Source organism: Rhinopithecus roxellana, chromosome 15, assembly GCF_007565055.1.
Source record: "Rhinopithecus roxellana isolate Shanxi Qingling chromosome 15, ASM756505v1, whole genome shotgun sequence".
In the NCBI taxonomy this organism is placed as follows: Eukaryota; Metazoa; Chordata; class Mammalia; order Primates; family Cercopithecidae; genus Rhinopithecus; species Rhinopithecus roxellana.
The window spans coordinates 48,816,215-48,822,214 of NC_044563.1; the positions used below are offsets into that span (position 1 = coordinate 48,816,215).

Sequence of the window (6,000 nt, forward strand, 5' to 3'; positions counted from 1 at the left end):
GTGCTGGGATTACAGGCTTGAGCCACCGCGCCCGGCCTTGGTCATTCTTGATAAATATTAAGAAATTATTCTCTAGGCCAAATGTGGTGGCTCATGCCTATAATCCCAGCACTTTGGGAGGCTGAAGCGAGGGCAGATGGCTTGAGACCAGGAGTTTGAGGCCAGTCTGGCCAACATGGCAAAACCTTGTCTCTACTAAAAATGCAAAAATTAGCCAGGTGTGGTGGTATGCACATGTGATCCCAGCTACTCGGGAGGTTAAAGCACGAGAATTGCTTGAAACTGGGAGGCAGAGGTTGCAGTGAGGTGAGATCAGGCCACTGCACTATAACCTGGGTGACAGAATGAGACCCTGTCTCAAAAAAAAAAAAAAAAAGACAAAAAAATCTGTTATCTAAAATGATGATACCAATTTGTCTTCCTATAAACTTTGAGAACGTTTCCCCACATCCTGGCCAAAATATTTATGGTTAAACTTGTTGATCTTTGCCAAACTGATGAAAGCCAATATCTTAGTTTTAATTTGCAGATCCCTTATTTTAAGTGAACATCTTTTTCATGCGTTTTAAAGTCAGTTATAGGCTGGGCACGGTGGCTCATGCCTGTAAATGCCAGCACTTTGGGAGAGCGAGGTGGGCGGATCACTTAAGGTTGGGAGCTCGAAACCAGCCTGGCCAACATGGTGAAACCCATCTCCACTAAAATATAAAAATTAGCTAGGTGTGGTGGCACACATCTGTAATCCCAGCTACTTGGAAAGCTGAGGCACGAGAATCTCTTGAACCCGGGAGGCAGAGGCTGCAGCAAGCCAATATGGCGCCACTGTACTCCAGCCTGGGTGACAGTGCGAGACTCTGTCTCAAATAAAATAAAAAGTCAGTTATAGATCTTTTGTTCAGAAAGTTTGCTATAACCTAATCCAATCACAGAAAACATTAGAAGCTGATAGAAGAGGGTGGTAAACGTGGAACATGCTGTTTGACTATGGAGATGTAAGATGAAGGAGACAAGATCTCTGCAATATAAAGATTGGTCATTAAAATTATTTAGGCAAGAAATGTTGACTGATAATCAGAACTGTGTTTTGAGAAGGTCTGGACAGTGTGGAAGATGGATTGGAAGTGGCAAGACTAGGGGGAGTGAAAAAAATTAGTTAAAATGTCGTTGCAATCCTGAACTGAGGATTCAGGAAAGAATGAAAATTATGAAACCAATCTGAACGGCATTGCGGAAGCCAAATCAAAAGAACTTGATGACACAATAAATGTCAGGTAAAGAGAGAGAGAAATTACTCAGGCAGATGAATGGCTTAAAAAGAAAGGGAATACATGGTAAGGAATTTGCTCTGTGACATTACTAAACACCTACTAAGTAAGGGTTCATGTTAGTTATATATACATTTATGTATATGAAAATCAAATGAGTGAAAATAAACACATTGCATTTATCCGATTTCACAGCATCTTTATTAGGGAAATACTATAATCTATTTAAGTATGAAAAAATTAGAAAAGTAACATGTGCACAATAAAAAACTATTAGGTTTCTCCAAAACGTTCATATCAGAATTCAAAGTCAGACATCTCTGATAGGATAACCAATGATTTTTATTTATTTTATTTTATTTTACAGGCAGGGTCTCACTATGTTGCCCAGGCTGGTCTTGAATTCCTGGGCTCAAGTGATTCTCTCACCTCAGCCTCCTAAAGTGCTGAGATTATAGGTATAAGCCACCACACCTGGCCACCAATGCTCTTTATACTAGTTCAAATTACCTAGATTTAAAGAAAACATTTGGGGAGAAAAATTATGTTACATCATGCGGGGAAGCAAAATGCCCACAACACTTGCACCAGAAATTATTCCCTGAGCTATCAGATCATCAGTTTAATTTAAATATGACAATTCTCAGAGGAATCATTATAACTCACAGCTGTCTCCAATTCTGAATTGACCAGGGCTACCCTCTTTATAGAAAAATCACTCTTCTCCCCTTGTCATTTTTCTGCAACTCATTTGGGAAAACATGTCAAATTGTATTAAGACTCTTGATACTGTAAATTTAGTCCTATTCAAATGTTTCATTAAAATGCCTCATCAAGAAGATAATATTTTCATTAAATATATTGACTGTTAAATAGGATGAGGATTTTGAACACATGATTAACATAACTATTAATACATTGGAAGAGTAGTGGACTGTCGTCCATTTTAAAAAAGGTTGATTATTTGGAAATGGATGTTACAGTTGTGTCTGTAAAAGCAGACTTTGTATCATTGCCTATCTTGGATAAATCATATATTTCTATCTCACTTGTAACATTTATCAACATTTATCAACTTCTTTCCATATGTGTTATTACTTTTATTCTCAGACTTTTCAGTGGACAAATACTTTTGTAATGGTAACCAGCTAGTGTTTGCTGAGCCTAGCAAGGTAATTGATTACATAGTTGTTTAGTATATTGTTTCCAAAGCTAGTCACACACTTGATATATAAATTCCTAAAAAGACAGTTTGTTTTTAGTTTGGGCCTGGTGGCTTCTGCCTATAATCCTATTTGGGAAGCTGAGATGGGAAGATCGCTTGAGCTCAGGAGTTCTGTGCTGCAGAAGGCCATGATCCCACCACTGCACTTCAGTGGGAACAGAGTGAGACCTTGACTCTAATAAAAAAATAAATAAATAAATAAACATTAACCAAAACGGAAGTATGAATTGATACCATCATTGCTTAGCCGCTTTCTGGCAGACTGGAGTTGAAGGCTGTGAGTCAGTCATTATGGCAGATGAAGAAATTAATGAAGTCTATCCAGTAGAAATTCATGAATATTTGTCAATGCTTGAGAATTACATCGGTGCTATGGATGATATGCTAAAGACTATGATGTCTGTTTCTTGAAATGAGTTGTTGCAGAAGTTGGACCCACTTAAACAAGTGAAAGTGGATTTAGTTTCTACATACACATTAAATTTAAAGTTTTGGGTTTATTTGCCAACTCAAGGAATTAATACTGAGAAACAGCTAGTAAAGCAGGAAGGAACTGGAAATAATCAGAATATATATGAACACAGTCAAGGAAATAACAGAAAACGTCTGGCAGGCTGGACAGACATATGTCTTCAAGATCTGTAAAAAATGCCCTCTGGGAACTGAAACCTAAAAATGCATCATAAAACTGTAGGGACAAAACTCTCCAGTTACTTAATAAGTTAGTAAAAGCTGGGTGCAGTGGCTCCTACCTGTAATCCCAGCATTTTGGGAGGCTGTGATCCCAGCACTTTGGGATTGCTTTAGCCCAGGAGTTTCAGACCAGCCTGGTTAACATGATGAGACTCTGTCTCTACAAAAATTAGCTGGGCGTGGTGGTGCATGCCTGTAATTCCAGCTACTTGGGAGGCTGAGGCACAACAGTTGCTTGAACCTGGAGGTTGCAGTGAGTGGAGACTGTGCCACTACATTCCAGCCTGGGTAACAGAGTGAGACCCTGTCTCAAAAAAAAAAAAAGAAAAAAAAAAGTTGTCAATAGAGACCTAGCACAGTGGCTCACACCTGTAATCCCAGCCTTTGGGAGGCTGAGGCAGGAGAATCGCTTGAGCCCAGGAGTTCAAAACTAGCCTGGACAACATAAGGAGATCCTGTCTCTACAAAAAATGGAAAAAATTAGCCAGGCATGATGGCACATGCCTGTAGTCCCAGCTGCTGGAGAGGCTGAGGCAGGAGGATCAGTTGAGCCTGGGAAATCAAGGCTGCAGTGAGCTTTGATGGTGCCATTGCACTGTAGCCTGGGAAACAGAGTGAGACCCTGTCTCAAAAGACAAAACAAAAAACAAGAAACAAACAAAAAGTTGTCAATAAATGAAAAAGTAAACATTTAATTTTTGGTTTTAATGTATACATATTCAAAAAGTATGTCTTTCTTTATAAAATAATTATGTGGCAGTACAAGGTTTAAATGTCTTCTGTATTGAATTCATATGGAAATTTGCAGTTTAAATTTTTGTTTGTTTGTTTTTGAGACATAGTCTGGTTCTGTCACCCAGGCTAGAGTGCAGTGGCATGAGTATGGCTCACTGCAACCTTGACCTCCTTGGTTTAATTAATTGGGCTACAGGCACATGCCACCAGGCCCAGCTATTTTTGTATTTATGTATTTAATTCTTTTCTAGAGATGGGGGTTTCACCATGTGTTGCCCAGGCTGGTCTCCAACTCCTGGGCTCAAGTGATCCGCCTGCCTTGGCCTCCCAAAGTGCTAGGATTACAGACATGAGTCACTGGTCCCAGTTACTTGAGAGGCTGAAGTGGGAGGATCTCTTGAGCCCAGGAGGTTAAGGCTGCATTCTTCCATGTTTGTGCCACTATACTTCAGTCTGGGCAACAGAGTGAGATCCTGTCTCAAAACAAACAAACAAACAAACAAACAAAAAAAACCACACACAAAAACAAAAGGAAAAATAAAAACAAACCAAAACAAACAAAAACCCAAAATTAACTCATAGAAAAGTTAATAAGTAACATTCAAGCAAACAATGACCAGTTTGGAAACATAATGAAGAAAATAACTTTATCAACAATACCAACAAAAAAGATGAATGTCTAGAAATAAATTGATAAGAAGTGCACAAGATCTATATTAAAGTATTAAATGACACAAATCATTTAAACCATTAGAAAGGTAGCCAAGCCTGAGCCACATTGCCCAGCCAGGAAAGAGACTTTCCAAAAGAGTTGTCCCTTTCTCTGAGCTTCCCCAGAGAAGGGAGTGAATCTTCATTATCCATGTTTCCTAGGATCCCTCACAGTACCTGAACAAAGAGCAGGGTTTGTGGAGTGAATTGAATAAATGGAATGGCTGCCATGGGAGGTAGTGAGTTCTCTACCACTGGAAGTAGCCAGGAAATTGTAGTGAAACTGAGAATGCATCGGGTTAGAGACTCTTGATTATATTTATGGTGTCTTCTAATAAACTATGATACTTACATTCTAAGATTTCCAAGAAGTTTCCAAATCTTTAGAATAACATGATTAACCTGTTTTCTGCCACATGTTTGACCTCCAAAATATATCTCCAGTCTCTCTACTTCTCTCTACCTCTACTGCCACTCTCTCAGCCCAGTATACCATCTTTTGTTACTGGACACCTAAATGATTTTCTAGATTCCACCTTTGCAGCCAGTGTAATCTTTTGATGTTGTAATCAGATTAGATTTAAGCAGGAGGGCTCTCCTGCTTAAAATCTCTTAACAGAAATCAGTGAAATAAAAAACAGGCAGGAAGAAGTGAATTACATGTTGTTTAAAAATTGTATAAATTGCTTACCTGAGAAAAACAAGAGAATCAACTGGAAAACTATTACAAACAAGAAGAAAATTTAGTTCAGTGGTTGGATTACAGAATTAACTCACAGAATGACTGGTCACAGTGACTCATGCCTGTAATCCCAGCACTTTGGGAGGCCAAGGCAGGAGGATTGCTTGATCCCAGGAACTTGAGACTAGCCTGGGCAATATAGTGAGACCTCATCTTTACAAAAATAAAACAAACAAATTTGCTAGGCATGGTGGTGCACGCCTGTGGTCCCAGCTACTTGGGAGGCTGAAAAGAGAGGATCTCTTGAGCCCAGGAGGTTAAAGGCTGCATTTAGCCATTTTTGTGCCACTATACTTCAGTCTGGGCAACAGAGTGAGATCCTGTCTCAAAAAAAAAAAAAAAAAAAAAAAAGCAAAAGCAAAAACAAAAACAAACCAAAACAAACAAAAAACCCAAAATTAACTCACAGAAAAGTTAATAAGCAACATTCAAGCAAACAATGACCAGTTTGGAAACATAATGAAGAAAATAACTTTATCAACAGTACCAACAAAAAAGATGAATGTCTAGAAATAAATTGATATATGCACAAGACCTATATTAAAGTATTAAGTGACACAAACAATTTGAACCATTAAAAAAGTAGCCCTTGGCCAGGTACAGTGGTTCATGCCAATAATCCCAGCACT

General features: G+C 38.7%; 1 pseudogene; it reads left to right on the plus strand.

Annotated features, from left to right (window-relative positions):
• Window positions 1-2,781: 2,781 nt before the first annotated feature.
• On the plus strand, window positions 2,782-3,176 carry LOC104661999 (annotated as a pseudogene).
• The last annotated feature ends 2,824 nt before the right edge of the window (window positions 3,177-6,000 follow it).